Source organism: Dipodomys spectabilis, unplaced genomic scaffold (assembly GCF_019054845.1).
Source record: "Dipodomys spectabilis isolate Male_0828 unplaced genomic scaffold, ASM1905484v1 ptg000095l, whole genome shotgun sequence".
Classification (NCBI taxonomy): Eukaryota; Metazoa; Chordata; class Mammalia; order Rodentia; family Heteromyidae; genus Dipodomys; species Dipodomys spectabilis.
In genome coordinates this window covers 7302218-7319439 of record NW_024870772.1, presented here as the reverse complement: position 1 = coordinate 7319439, position 17222 = coordinate 7302218, and positions in this window count along the sequence as shown.

Sequence of the window (17222 nt, the reverse complement as noted above, 5' to 3'; positions counted from 1 at the left end):
TGATTGCATTAAATTGATTAAAGTTGTGCTGAGGATATAGTAAAATTGCATCACTGTCCATAACATTATTAAATGAACTGTTCTCAGAAAAAGCTTCTTTCTACAGCCTTGCAGTAATACAAAGACATTGTCACTGAGCAAGGAGGTTCCATTCAATTTATTCCAAAGTGAGATAGCATCTAATACTTTGATGAGATCTGGAAGGTCAGCTGGTTGAAGGGCCTACTTCATTCGTAACACACTAGAGCAAAAGATGCTTATCTAGATTTCCTTAGAAAATCTCCAACTCTAGGGTCTTGACTTGCTTGAAATGTAACAATTTCCTTTATTAGATATTTCTAATTTTTAGAAACTTTCTTCCTGTTTTAGAATTTAGAACATTTACAGTTTGAAACGTTTACCTCTGCTTCTTAAAAATAAACATGTCCTCGATATTCTTTCTAGATAGACTGACAGACAGACAGACAGACGACAGACACATAGATAGATAGTATCTGAAATCTTCTGATAGTATTCTGAAATCTCCAGGGTACAGGCATTCCCCAGTTTGTAGGACATGTGATGTATACCTGAATTTCAATTACATGTTGCTGCTTGTTCTTTGGTCCAAACAAAATCTATCACATCTTTGTAAAGTTTTGGACTTTTCACTGAGAGCCATTGTCACCTATGTGTTGCTTTGCCTTTCTATCCTAGTGATAAACCAACACGGCATTTAACAAAACAATGAATCATCAACAGAGGATCCAGACTAAAACAAATACATGGCGATGAATAATATTTTGGCAGGTTAGAGAAAATTAGCACAAGGAGAAGGAGAATTCATTCCTAGAATCATGATATCGACAATCCCAAGATGAAGCTGAATAGGACTATTAGTATTTTTATAGAAACTACAATAAACACTAGTTTATCTTGATGCCTAAAATGTATGGATATCAATAGGATTGTTCCAGGATCCTAAAGCTACTTGCTATATCTGTATCCCCACCCATTATTCACTAACTTAATATTCTTATAAGTTTGATCTAAATATAGGAAAATCAAAAACATTTGAAAACTGTAAAACTACTTAAAATAATACAGATATTGCCCATAAAGTGGAATAATTGATAAATATTTTGCAAATGCAATTGCAAATACAAAATCAGAGTCCTTGTGATATCTTATGAAGTTAATATAGAAGAGAAAAAGCAGAAGAAACATCTATCATTGAAGCCAAACTATATATAATATATATATATATATATATGGCAAATATTCATAGACATTTGAGAACCAAAATTGTTAATATGTTATAAACATGCATATTTATGTATATGAATTTTTCTTACACAAATAGATATGATTTAATTTTCTCTTCTTTTTTTTTTTTTTTTGGTCAGTCATGGGGCTTGAACGCTGTCCCTGTGCTCTTCAGCTCAAAGCAAGGCTTCTACCATTGAGGCACACCACCACTTCTGGTTTTCTAGTGGTTTATTGGAGATAAGAGTCTCACGGATGTTCCTGCCTGGGCTGGCTTTGAACCGTGATCCTCAGATCTCAGCCTCCTGAGTAGCTAGGATGACAGGCGTGAGCCACTGGCACCTGGCTCATTTTCTCTTCTAAGAATTAAAATGTATCTCTGGGATGGAATAGAACCAAATGGCAGACTTGACATTTTCTTAGAATTATCAAGGCATGGTTAAGGGTCTTAGAATATCTAGACATACAAATGGTTACTGTACAATTCTTTTTCATGATAGGAGAAAAACTGCCTCATTAATTCCACAATTTCATTTTTTTAATGTTTTAGAGATAAAATTGATAGTATTTGTGAAATTTCTGTCTTTTGTGTATAAGCAAAATGTGTATTTTACTTAATATGATCATTACATTTATGATTGAAACTTTAAATTTTTATTAAAGAAATTGTACTATGTGAGTGTGTATATGTGTTTGTATCTATATAGTAAAAAATTACAGCTATCTTCACAGGTTATGATTAATAAATGGCTTCAGCTACATGTTAGTAGCTCATACTTACTATCTTTGCTACTCTGGAGGTTGAGATCTAGATCTGAAATTTGAAAAGTTTGAAGCCAGCTCAAGCAGACAAATTCCACAAACCTTTATCTCCAACTAACCAGAAAAATGATGGAACTGGTGGAATGGCTCAAGTGTTAGAATATCAGCTTTAATTGGAAATAGTTCAGCAAGAAGTGGACTCTAATCCAGAGAATGTGTATCTCCCCTGCCAGTGAGACAAGACAATGAAGTTATGTCATCCTTTAGGACTACAATATAAAACCTGAATTGGGAGAAGTTTTCAGAAATTTTCCACAGAAAAATGTAAATTTAATTGATTTTTTTAAATTTCATCTGAAAATCTAGACAATGGCTGTAGGCCTGAGATTTTATTTCAGGAACTTTCAGCTTTTCTTTAGACTCAAGAGAATGCCTCATGAAATAGCTACAGTGTGACACATTTTGCATTCGTGCTATCTGGTTTTGTCTTTTCATTTTGATATAAATTTCAGAAACTTCAAATATATGAACAGTCAGATTATTGCGTGGTTTCTTCAAATGTCTTAATTTTGTCTCCTGGTAGCCTTATACAGAGGTGATGTGATATTGTTTCAGTGATACTGAAACTTTGGCAATTGACATCACCTGTGACTTTACCTATTGGACATTTTACCTGGGTGACATATTCATTTGTTTTTCCATACAAGTGCACAGGCACTGTCTTCTGTTTCACAACATTGGCTTTGTGTAGAATTTTTAGTGAAAGATATACTCTGAAGTTGGTCTACACTGAAGCATCACAGACGCAGAGGTGTTTTTGCACATCAATACTGGTGCATTTTTACTGCATAAATTACCAAAATCTTCTTTCCTCTGTATATGCTATTCATAAGAAAAAATATTCTATTATGCTAAAAGTTGTCAATAGACAGATCCAGTGAGTTATTTAGAAATGGCCAGACCTGATGAACTCCTAGAGAAAAAAAAAAAAAAACAGTTAAGTTCAAATTAGAACTCTACATTATCATTTTTACTAAGGGAATATGATTTTATTCGATCATAGGTTGTCAAGGAAAATTTTATCATACAATAATGAATATTAAGACTGTTGCAATAGGGAAGAAACACTCATCTCAAGTCTTCCGAATTATAAAGTACAAGGTTGGCACAATTTTGGTGTTAGGTGGGGAAAATCACAGGAAACAATGGACAAAGAAGTTGTTGGAGAAGTATTTTATGTTTAAGGAATGTCATTCCAGGTAAAATGACAACTTACCATTTGAAAGTCTTAAGTAAAGGATGAGCAAAAACATTTCTGAATTTTGTGCCGCAATTCTGCAAACTACTAGAACTATCTGATAAGTTTATGGTTTAAAATATCTCCAGTTTGCAACAATGAGATGTACAAGTCGTTATATCGAAAACGAACTTTGGTGGGGGGTGGGGAGAATATTGGGTGGGGGGAGTTAGGGAGAATGAGAAGGGATGGGAAGGGGAAACAAAGAGGAGGCAACAATGTTTGATAAGAAATGTACTCATTATCTTGCCCAAGTAATTGTAACTCCTCTGTATGGTATTCTCACAATAAAAAAAAAAAAAATCTCCAGGTTTAGGGATGACAATTTGTGGAATTTTACAATTTAAATCAGTAGAATCTTAGACTTCCAGAAATCCAACGTGATGGTAAACATTTTTTCCCATGGGAATTAGTTTTCAAACTGATGTAAAATTTTATTCTTAGGAAATAAATAACAGAACGATGGAGTTATTAGTATATCGCTGACTTAAGGTTTGGATAAGCTCTATAATAATGTGTTGTGAAGTAAACCCAATTTTCACATTGTGCAGGTAAGGTAGAGATATTTCCCAGGTACTGAGATATGGATCAATACACTGAAAAGAACATTCATAGACTCAAAATCATTGCTGTATTACATGTTTTCATTGGGTCATGCGAAGTATAATGCGAAACTCCCTCTAAAGCTCCTTCTGAGTTTAAGTAGTTCAAGCCAAAGATTATAATGGAAAGTTCTAATATGTAGAATAATGATTCTGATTTTTAAATTATTAGTTGCTTGGATGATCAGACTAAAAATTTACAATCATTTCAAAGATTGAAATAATGCTATATAGCAACATCATCTGTAATGTATTAGATTGTGATTGTGTCAATTTGTATTCTTCTATGTGTTTCATTTGCAGTAAATGTAAATAAACCTATTATAAGCTTAAATATACTCTGGCTTGAAATGTTACATTTTATTGAAAATACTACAACCAAGATGCATTCCCTGCATTTTCAACTTCAGCTTTTTACATGATCACTACAGAGTACAAATTTAACAAAGAAATATTAGTGGAGGCTGTTAACACTAACAAAGGTGCACTTTGGGAAAGAGATGAAAACTACAAAATACATTAATTTTTTATTGTGAGAATAAGTAGGAGTTACAATTACAGGGGCAAGCATTGTTGCCATCTCTTTGTTTCCCCTTCCCATCCCTTCTCATACTCCCCTCTCCCCCCATCAGATCCTCCCCTCAGCCTCCACCAAAATTGTAAAGTTCGTTTTTAGACATAACGACTTGTACATCTCATTGTTGCAATGGGTCCACCTGTATCCCTAGTTAAATGATTTGTTTTTTCCCTTCCCCTCCACAAATTATACCAACGTCAAATACAGTGAAAGCATGGGTTATACCGTGGGGGAGGGACATACAAAGCAACATAGAAACCATCTTATAAATATGTTAGAAACAATTGCATGAAAGGAAAAAAAAAACAAATAAATATTTGAATACTTATCTTGGGGTTCCTTCTCCTAACATCAACTTATTTGACCTTTTCTGCTTGACTCAGACATATACTACTTATTGCAAATAAGGGAAACCATGGGAACTGTGTTTCTTTGGGCCTGGCTTACTTCACTTAATATAATTTTTTCCAAGTTTTTCCATTTCCTAACAAATGGGACAATGTCATTCTTTCTGATGGAGGCATAGAATTCCATTGTGTATATATACCAAATTTTCTTGATCCATTCATCTACTGAGGGGCATCTGGGTTGGTTCCATATCTTAGCTACAGTAAATAATGCTGCAATAAATATAGTCGTGCTGGTAGTTTTAGTGAGGTCTTGTTTGTGATCATTTGGGTAAAATATACCTGGAACTTAAAAAATTAAATCCCCCAAAAACAAATCTTCAAAGAAACAACTGCCCAATAAATAAGTGGGCTAAAGACTTAAAGGGAAATTTCTCTGAAGATGAAAGAAGGATGGCCAATAGACAGATGAAATGCTCAACCTCTCTAGCCATAAAAGAAATGCAAATCAAAACAACATTGAGATACCACCTCACCCCAGTTAGAATGGCTAGAATCAAGAACTCTAATAACAACAGATGCTGGAGGGAATGTGGACAGAAGGGAACCTTACTGCATTGTTGGTGGAAGTGTAAACTTGTTCAACCACTTTGGAAAGCACTATGTAGGTTCCTCAAATGATTCCACATAGAACTCCCCTATGACCGAGCAATTCCATTAAATATTTGAACTTGATCCTTAACTATGTCACACAGGAATTGAGCAGTTACAATAATTGCAGTTAGATTTTACTGAGTGGTAACTATATGGTGATCAGTATAGAAAATATTTTACGCATATCATATTCCTCAGCAAACTCAGAATAACTAATTTCATGTTTTATCTAAGTTCTTCTCCCTTTATGGATAACAATTCTGCATGTTAAACCAAATACACACAACTATTTTGTTGTAGATGAGATACAGATATTTAAAAAAATACCTTATTGTTATTATAGATGTGATATATGGATGGGTTACATTTATATGCATCAAGTAATAAGTATATTTCCTTTTGTATAGTGTCATATTTTCCCTCACTCTCTCCCATTCCCTCCCTTCCCATCTCCACCCACAAGTTGCAGAGTTTACTTTCATCAATGACCAATGTGCTCCACTGCTGGAGACAGACCTATTGGTGTTAATAATCATTCTATAGAATGAAAAATCTTGAAATAAAACAAGAGAAAATCTAGAAAATGACCCTAAGACATGTAAACAGAGAGGAGATGAAAGATCACAATGTAGTTGAGTATCTGTGAACCACAAAAGAAAAGACTCAGAGAAATTCTAGCTTGCCAGAATGCTCACATTAGAATTCTAGCCTCCAGAACGGAGATTAGTATGTTTTGGGTTGTTTAAACCACTCAGCCTGTGGTGTGTTGTGATAGTCATTCAAGGAAACACATAGTGTGTTTCCTTATTTGTTAAATCATCTCTGATCTCATTTCCCTCCGTCTTTCTGTATGCATTTAACTTTTGCATTTTTATTTTGCATTATTTAAATCAGAATAGTCCTGAATATTTGCATTGATGTTGTGAACAAGATTGATTTTAAAACTTTATATTATAACACAGAAATCATACATAAGTATTTTAGGTATAGACTTGGATAAAGATAAAATTAACGTGATGATACAATCTAATGATGAAATAATAATGTATGGAATTCACTCTGTGGATTAGAAAGAATTCAGTCTGGAATGAACCCAAATTCAAGGGAGCAAAATGAAATAATAGAAATTGTAAAGCACTGATTTCAAAAGGTACATTATCTAAAAATGCAGACTATTAGCCAAAAAGCCAAATGTGATACAAAAACACCCAATATTTTAACACACTCTTATTAAAATGTTTGTCATAGCTCATAAATATAATAAAGACTGGTATAAACTGATATGCACTGAAGATAATTATCTCAATGTTTTCTGTGCTAGTGGAACTGTCCTAATAATTCCTACTGGGGTATTGTAAGAAAAATATTAATTAATCTATTTAGTTATAAAAGACAGGTACTATGATGTCAAATATATTTAATATTGTTGTGTAGAAAGAAAGACAGGAAGATTTCATTAAAAAAATGGACAGTTCCTATGATGGGTATTTAAAATTGTTCAGGATCATCATAAAAGGAAGGAATTCATTATTTTTTTCCCCAAGAAGACATGAAACAACCCTTAAGACAACTGGGGAAATTTATAGTAAGAGAGTGAGGAATTTAAGCATTTATTAGCAAATAGTATATTTGCTTAAAGAAAATTGGTCTAACAAGTTAAAGGATTTTATTATTGTCAGAGTTCAATATTGTTTTGAAAAAAATATGTGTTTCTAGTTTCTGTGGTTTGTTCAAACATCTACTGGGGTTTTAAAAATTATACTTCATGATCTTTGCTGGATTGTCTGCAGTTGTTTAAGGAGCGACCTACAACTTCTGAAGCAAAAGCAAGGGGCTGAATAAATGAACGTTGTGAAGCATGGTCCTACTGAAACATTTCATACACACAGCATTTCAGCCATCAGAATATGATTTTCACTCCTATTCCTCTTCCTCGAGTTCATACACCACCATCCCTGTCAAGATTCATTTAATAAAAGAACCCAGCATTGCAGGTATTTCAAGCAAAAGAAGATTTGGTATAGGTGTTTAGGTTATAATATTGTTGGAAATATTGCAATGTCTGAAAAGGGAGGGAAGTATTACTTAGAAATCAATAACTAAGAAATGACTTGCACCTCTGAAAGAACAAAAGCTCATCTGTTAGAGGAGATTTGGCAATCAAAGTCCAGCTGCACATTCAAGTACTTGTTGGTACTCTGCTGCCACCAGCTTTTGTCATGAGCACTGAGGCTTCTACCAGCAAATTGTAGACACTGATTATAAAATCACTGTGAAATATATTTGTTGGCATTAGAGGATGCAAAAAACAGAAAGTACATTAAAAACAACATGATTTGTGCTGAATGCCAGCAAATCAAATAATGCCTTATTATTTCCTTCCTCTTTCCCTCCCTCTCTCCCTTCCTCCCTCCCTCCCTCCCTCCCTCTCTTCCTTCCTTCCTTCCTTCCTTCCTTCTCTTTCTTTTTGTCATTCTTGTCCTTTCTTTCTTTCTTTCTTTTGTGCTGGTTCTGGGTCTTGAACTCTAGGCCTATGTGCTGTTCTTGAGCTTTCTTGCTCAAGGCTAAGTGTAACACTTGAGTTAGCCACAACTCCACTTTCAGATTTTTGGTCGTTAACTGGAGATATGAGTCTCCAATTAACCAGTTTTTCTTGCCCATGCTGCCTTCAAACCATGATCATAATATTTCATCCTCTTAAGTAGCTAGGATTACAGGAATGAGCCACCCATGCCAGCGTGACTTTATTTGCTTTACTATCGTAATAGCCATCCTGGTTAGCATTTTTGGCCAACTCTTTCCTTACTGCTATAGAGTTAGCCTTCCTTCTCAGGAATTATTCTCCCAAATTACTTCCATTACCAATATTTTAAAATAATTTCTACTGGATTATTTGCAGTACAGTTTATATACATATATGCGATAAAAACTAATAACATCTTACCCCTCTTGCATATATCACATACCTTTGTAAGCTTGAATAAAAATAAGTTCTTGAACAACTTGACTGCAGAGATTATATCTTTCTCATTTTGTACACTTTTCTTAATCTGCTCTAAATTTCTTTTGATTGGTTTTAGCTCCATCAAAAAATGTGTTTCTGACTGCCCAATAAATAAGTGGGCGAAAGACTTAAAGAGAAACTTCTCTGAAGAAGAAAGAAGGATGGCCAATAGACACATGAAGAAATGTTCAACATCCCTAGCCATAAAATAAATACAAATCAAAACAACATTGAGATATCACCTCACCCCAGATAGAACGCAAAAATCAAGAACTCTAACAACAACAGATGCTGGAGGGGATGTGGACAGAAAGGAACCTTACTTCATTGTTGGTGGGACTGTAAACTTGTTCAACCACTTTGGAAAGCAGTATGGAGGTTCCTCAAAAGACTTCACATAGAGCTCCCCTATGACCCAGCAATCCCACTTTTGGGCATTTACCCAAATGTTTACAAACAAGACCACACTAAAGCTACCAGCACAACAATGTTTATTGCAGCATTATTTACCATAGCTAAGATATGGAACCAACCCAGATGCCCCTCAGTAGATGAATGGATCAAGAAAATGTGGTATATAAACACAATGGAATTCTATGCCTCCATCAGAAAGAATGACATTGCCCCATTTGTTAGGAAATGGAAAAACTTGGAAAAAATTATATTAAGTGAAGTAAGCCAGGCCCAAAGAAACATAGGTCCTATGGTTTCCCTTATTTGTAATATCTAGTATATGTATGAGTCAAGCGGAAAAGGTCAGATAATGTGATGTCAGGAAAATGAACCCTTAGATATGTCTTTTAATGTTTTTTTCTTTCATGCATGTGTTTCTAACGCATTTATAAGATTATCTCTTTGTTGCTTTGTATGTCCCTCCCCCACAGTATAACCCCTGCTTTCACTATATTTGATGTCAGTATAACTTGTGGAGGAGATGGGGAAAAAACCAGTTGTTTAAGGATACAGGTGGACCTGTTGCAACAATGAGAAGTACAAGTTGTCATGTCCAAAAGGAGCTTTACAACGTCGGTGGGGGGGGGGGGGGGGGGAAGGGTGGAAGGAGAAGGATTGGGATTGGGGGGGAGGGGGGAGGCTGGGAAGGGATGTGAAGAGTAAACCAAAGGAGGAGGCTGCAATGCTGGGTAAGAAATGTACGCATTATCCTGCCCATGTAATTGTAACCCCTCTGTACAGTATGTTCACAAATAAAATTAAATTAAATTAAAAAAAAAAACCTGGAAAAAAAAGAAAAAAAAATGTGTTTCTGAGTTCAAATGTGAAGTTCACCTTTTCTTTAAAAGAAGAATTAAAAAAAAATCCTTCTAACCAAATTCAGCTTTTTAGTGTTATATTCTTTGTAGCCCAAGCTCAGCATTACTCCTCAGTCCTTCCTATGGATGTCACACAATCCTTGTCATATTTTGAGATAATCTTATCTATCATTACTAGCATTTGTATTTCCTTTATTTTTTGCATGTTTAAAAATCTAAAGAATTGGGCTGGGAAGGTGGCTCAGTGGTAGAGCGCTTGCCTTGCATGCCTGAGGCCCTGGGTTCGATTCCTCAGCACCACATAAGAAAAAAGTCGGAAGTGGCACTGTGACTCAAGTGGTAGAGTGTTAGCCTTGAGCTGAAGAGCTGAGGGACAGCACCCAGGCCCAGAGTTCAGGTCCCACGACCGGACCAAAAAAAAAAAAAAAATCAAAAGAATTATTTGTTTATAAGTTTTTAATCCATAGGTACTCCATCAGCAAACTCTTTTGTTTCTCTGTTTTCAAAAATGCCAGTTTCAATTCAAGATTCTCCATTTCAAGTGCTATATAACAACACTTAATTCTGGTTTGGGAAAAAGTCATTTTTTTTTTCTCCTACGTTCTACTCTTAGCTCCTACTACTAGTCCACCTAGTCCCCAACTCACAAACCCGCCAGCACAAATTACTTCAAAATAAGTCTGACCACTTCACTTACTTTAAATAATTCAGTGATCTTCCATTTTAATTGAAATAAAATTCAGTCTGTTCTCTTGATTTACAAATTGCTACATGAGTTGACTTTAATCTACTGCCTAAACTCTTCTAAAGCCACTCTCCCACTTGTATGTTAATTCCAGGCAACAGACCTACTTTCTGTTCCCTGGGTCTGACAAGCAAGTTTTAACTTGAAGACCTTTGTTCTTGCTGCTTCACCTGCCAAGAATGTGCACTCAGCATAATGAGCTCTCAGCATCCGCCTCCTGGGTTGCCAGGTCTCCGGGAAAACCAGTCTCCTGTGACTAACAAACCACTTTTCCTTTCCACCAATATACAATTTTCTGTTTAATATATCTATGATATATTGTGTTTTTGTTCTTTTTTTATTGTGAAAATACTGTACAGAGGGGTTACAATTACATGGGCAAGATAATGAGTACATTTCTTATCAAGCATTGTAGCCTCCTCCTTTGTTTCTCCTTCCCATTCCTTCCCATCCTCTCCCCACCCCCACCCCCCCAATCCTCCCCCCACCACGAAATTTGTAAAGTTCGTTTTCGACATAACGACTTGTGTGTGTGTGTGTGTGTGTGTGTGTGTGTGTTTTGACTTGTGTGTTTTTTTTAAAACTGGATTTCTTTCCTCTATTAATATGGAAACTAGTTAAAGCTGACCATCATCTTGTATTGTTTGGTATTAAATTTTGGTGTTTGAAAAAGTATCTGGCACTTCAACTGGACTCCAAAATACCTGCTGAATGGAGGACTTGTTTAGAGTTTTTCTGACAAATTATTTGTACATAACCATCATAAGTATTTTTTCTCCTTATTTCACTTTAATGCATTCTTCTTCCCACCTCCTTCCTAAAGCACATAACTACCTAATTTTTAAAAATGATTTTTTTGCAACGAAGTAATGATTTAAAACAAATTAGAAAGTAGCAATCTTGAAAAAGTTCTAACCATAAATGACTTCATACACACACTTTATCAATAGCTGAACTAAGCAGAAAAGTTGGGAAGAATTCCTTTCCTGAACTTATGTCTCTAGAGTTCCAAAATGTTATTTGTATTCATTATGCTTTCACTATCAATGTCTAATTTTACTCATAAAATTATTTTAAGGTCCACTCCTGGACAGCGAACAGACCTCGCCCAGTACCTAGGCAACTGGGACACCTGGAAGAGGTCACATCTGCATCCACTGAGGTCACATCTTAATCTGATGTGGCCACACCTTTCTCCCACCTGATCCCACTTCCCTTTACCTGGACACACCCTTCCCCGCCCCCTATCCTATATAAGGCCTAATCTGGGGCCAGATGCTCTTTTTGTCAGCCATGTGGAGTGCCAACCTTGCCTGGTCCCAGCAGGTCTAGTGAATAAACCTACCCTTTACCTGAATACCACTTGCGTGGTGCAGTTCTTACTCGGCTACCTCTTTTTAAAAACCTAACAATTATGTATTATTTCCTCACTCTTTTCTTTCACATTTTGTTTTTAATGTTGTTTTCCTCAGTTAGCTACGGTGAAAATAATACTGATAGTAAATAGTAATATAAGTGAAACAGATTATTCATTTTCTGTATATTCCATATCACCTCTTTCACTTCATTCTCTAGCCTGTACAGAGGCAAACTTCTGAACATAATTCTCTACTCACCCCATTATTTAATCCAAACATACCATAATCTGCCTTTTTTCTCTGAAAATTATCAGTGATGTCCATGTTGATACAATGGCATTTCCAAATGAAAATCTGTACTTTTCTGAGCTCACTTGAAGCTTCTCATTCTTTTACAATGTGTTCGTTTATCTCAGGTGGAAAAGTTCTAGTGTACCCCAAATGAAAGCAAAGTTACTAGGAATTACAGCCTGTATATTTTTCAAGGAAGTTTGCACTAGAGTCGTGCTTTTTTTTTTTTTTCTCGTTCACATCAACTGCTATCTAATCTTGCTGCAAATCTGAATTTGGAAATGCTTATAGGCTGGCAGTTTCTTTTCCCAGAACTGCTGCTTCTTGTCCTTAGCATGGCTCCATCTGCAAAAACCCTATCAATCCGCTTTCCTGTTTCATCTCTTTGAAATGGCTCCTTCAGAACCATCTTCCCTGCTGTGCACTAGCTCATAAAGAGAAAGCTTTGTTCTCTTACACCTCTTCCTATATTTCATCACAGGCTTAATTATTTATTTATTTTATTTTAATGTTCTTTTAAAGTCCTTCTTGTATTCATTATACAATACTGGAATCTCTTAAAGAATTTCCTTTGAAAGAAATGATAAAAACATTTTTCTGGCTTTATCTTTTTTATATGATTCTTTTGTTTTGAGTTACTTTGCATCAGGATTTAAGATTTCTAGAGTATCATTCAAAGCATCTTTTCTAAAATATCCTACCCATTTCCAGAATTCTCAATGTATACCATATATGAGTGAGAAGTTAAATATATATGTATATAATATAAATATAAATATGATCTTTGAGCCTCTAGCCCACAAACTTATTTTAGGAGGATTTGTTGTTGATTGATATTTTTTTTTTCCCAAACAGGTCACAAAAGTTCAACACATTCAAGATTAGAATTCATCTTTTTCCCACCATGGATTTCCTTTCCAGTGATCTTATTGTAGTAAATGAATTGCTTCTGGACATATCAGTTGCAACAAACATGGCAGTCACCTCTGTCCAGTTCATTTCATTTCTGGCCATTCACTACTCTGTACTTCTGCTGACAGTATTCTGGATTTATACATCACCTAATTAGTTTTCCCCTGGTCTCCTTGCCAGCTATCTGTTTCTTCTGGTGCCAGTCTTCACAGAACAGCAGTATCTACTGCCATTTTAAAACAATGATTGAATACCAACACCTTTCTTGTTCAACACTTGCAGTACTTCCATGTCTGCATCATGTATGTTGTATTTCCCATACTGAATGCAGGATGTGTCACCCAGTAGACACTTGGCAATCCTTAAGCTTAAACTTCACATATAAATGACTTAATGAATTTATTATGAGCTCTTGACAGGTTGGAGAACTTTGTGTGTCTGGATACTAATAAGAGAGGCACAACTAAAGCATGGCCTACCATGCATCACTAATTCTACCATATTTTTAAAGAAACTCCCATGTACTCATTAGTGAAGAAATCTCCAAAGAAAGTTTTCTTTTTTGTTTTTAGCTTATTCTTTAATTATCTTTAAGTAGTCATGCAAAGGAGTTTCCATTTAACAAAGCAGTTCATTAAAGCATTGCATCTTGATCAATCGTGGGAACATTCTCACCCATCTCTCCCCTGTCAGTCTTCTTTCAGTATTCTTAATTTTGTAGGATATACATTGAATACTGGACTTCATTTTCCCCCTCTTCTCCTCTTCATTCATCTACTTCTTTCTCCTTGATCACACCTCACCTCTTTAAATCACTCACATCCTGGTGTTTATTTTGTTGAACTTTGCCTTTGCCTTTCTAAGCAATTATTATTTGAGTTCTCCACTGATTCTACCATATTTCATTTAATACATTTTTATACACTTGATTAACACTAATATGTTTACTCGCAGGTTTATAAGCTAAATCTACCTTCCAGATATGAAGTAACCTGGCAACCTTTGTTTCTCTGTGACTACTTTAATTCACTTAACATATTTTTCCAAGTATTGTCATTCAAAGAAAGCTTTTCTAAAAGAGTCAATCTATCTCCTTCATGACTATTAATATTAAAATACATTAGGGGGCATTGCTTTATGACTGTAATGCTAGCTACTCAAAACACTGAGATTGGAAACTCACATTTTAAAGCCAATCTGAGTCGAAAAATCCATAGGACCTATACAAAAAATCACCAGTAAGATAAACAACAAAAAACAAAGGAGGAGGCAACAATGCCTCCTCATTACCTTAGAAATGTACTCATTACCTTACCCTTGTAATTGTAAGCCCTCTGTACGGTATTTCACAATAATTTTTTTTTTAAAAAGTAACCAGTCAGTATCAAATACCTTCAAGGAGGTCTCTATGTCATTTATTTAATTTTATATTTTATAAATGCATTTTGACAAATATGTAAAAACATAAAAGTGTGCATACTTAAGGGTTTCCATATAATGGTGTGTATTTTAAAATAAATTTTGAGAATGAAAAACACACAACAACAAAAACAAACAAAATAACAGACTAGAGGCTAACTAGTAGTAAAATACCATCTGAACAAGAATGCTGAGCAAGTGCACAAGCACATGGGCACATGTGTATGAGTGTGCACAAACAGCTATTATAACAGTTATACAGACTACACTTCGTATCCACTACATAAATGAGAAAATTTTAATATTTTCATAATCTTTATTCTGTTCAATGTCATGAATGAGAGTGCACTGTATGTTCATACTGTTAGATTCCTATTGAATATTTTCAGATGTATAAGCAAAAATAAAAGGTGATTTTTTTCTTTGCCATGCAAAGCTGACACAAGCGCATTGTTATATTCTCAATCCATTTGTTCCCTATTAAATTGAACTCACTTGTTTTGGCCAAGAAAGATATCACCAGACGAATCATGGTAAGTGTATAGAATAAAAAAAAAGTAGTGCCCTGAATTTACTACAGATCAAAACATATTTGCTTTTTGTCAAGACTCTACATTTAGTCAGCAGCTCGTGTTGAAAAGCACAAGTATTTCTAAGCAGAGAAGGGACCACAATGCCTTTGGATACATATCAGATTGAATGAAACCTGATCATGCCATTAGGGAGTGCTTTCCTTTTTCTGTGGATGACATCGTGTCCCTTTTTCTCTGCATTACCTATTAATGAATTCCCTGTACTATGTGAGATTATACATTATTTGAATACCAAGTTGTTCTCATACATTAAAACTAGGGTATGAGGAGGAGGTAAAATAGTTTTCACTGTGAATGCATGGAGCCCCTTAAGTGGCTGTCAGGTGTCCCTTAGTTCAACAGAATCTTTTCTGTGTCCCCTGGGAAGGTTTGAACATTTCTTTGGAAATGAAATGTTTTTCTTCAGACTCCTACTGCATTTGTTTGAAACCCACATACAAGCCATTATTCAAAGAGTGAATAATCCTGAATATTCTCCTAGGAGTTCATCCTGACGCATACTGAATGTAATGAGAGATGGGAAAAAAATGATGTACATTTTTGTAAATAGCTAGAATAGTTATATTTGAAATTAAAGTTTGCTTCAAATTTTATATATGTGTTTATTGTGTTTCTTCCACCATTAGACTGCTAATTTAAAAATGATATTTGAAGCAACTGGATTATTCTTTAACTATTTTTATAAATAACATGTCTTTTCACTATCATATGCCATTAAGATACTTTATGATGTGACATAAAATGTGTAAAGTACCTGGGATTAACAATATAAGCAGTGACTTATGTCATTGTAATGTTTAGAGGAAAAAAAAGGACGTTAGTAAGCCAAATCTAAAGCATATTATATTTAAAAATTAATTCTGAGTGACTCAAGCCTCAGATGAAATAGTCAAACATGGGGGCCTCCAAGGCTCCCCATCATCTAGCTTCCCATACATTTTGCTGAATCTAACAATGTGTTTCATGTAATAAACTTCTTTCACTACCAATTCAGAATTTGGCTAGTGTCATTTGAAATTGGTTACATTTCCTATTCACGGGCACTTTCTGCTTTGCTCATCCAACCACAAAAATTTGAACATTATGCATTACTTATTCTTTAATATTCACTGTTGCTATCTTTGGGTATTGTACATGGAAATACTCTAAGAATTGGAAGAAGAGGCACAAAAGAGTTTGGGAAATTAATGAGACTTCCAGGTAGGATCCATTTTGAAAATGTATGAGTTTATTTGTATTGAGTTTGTTCTCTTTCTTACATTAATTTTATCCTTCACTCTTTGGACTCTTGTAACTACATACCAGTATTTATGACTTTGGGAGGAAAATGAGTAACTGGAGATGGGAGTGTACTGAGGAACTAAAATCAGGAACCAAAAACCCATAGAATTAAATACTTTATTTTAGGTACTATGTTATTGATTAAGAGACCTGGACGTAGACATCTATAATATTTTTTCTAGCTTTTGTTTTATGTTTTCTTCTGTTCAATTATTAATCACGTTCTTGTTTGATAAATATTTTTAAGAAGTATTACTCTTTGTGTCTATAACCTAAAAACTAGATACCAACTAAGGAAGAAAATATTTGGGCCTGTGTCCATTTATTTGAAAGATAAACTTACATATATATATGCACATATATATAAATGTATGCATATATACATTTCTCTCTATATATAGAAAAAGATAAATAAGGAAGAGTAAAGCTGTAGAGACTGAATTTATTGTAGTGTGGATCACAGAGGTGATGTTGCTACATTTAGATTATATAAGAAATACCAGATATTGTGCTCAAGAAAAGGAAAAGGCAGGCCTTAAAGCCTCAGGAAAGCAAGAAACCAGCATATGCAAGGAATTGATAGTTTTGTGGCAGAAATTAATTTTAATTTTGATAATTATTAATTATAGACAGGACTAGACTATGTTCAGTTTTCTCCAACATAATAATTAGTGGATGATTTACTTTATAGGGGCTGGGAAAGTGGCTCAGTGGTAGAGTGCTTGCTTTGCATTCATGAGGCCCTGGGTTCAATTTCTCAGTACCACATAAGCAGAAAAAGCCAGAAGTTGGACTGTGGCTCAATTGGTAGAGCACTAGCCTTGAGCTGAAGAGCTGAAGGACAATGCTCAGGCCCAGAGTTCA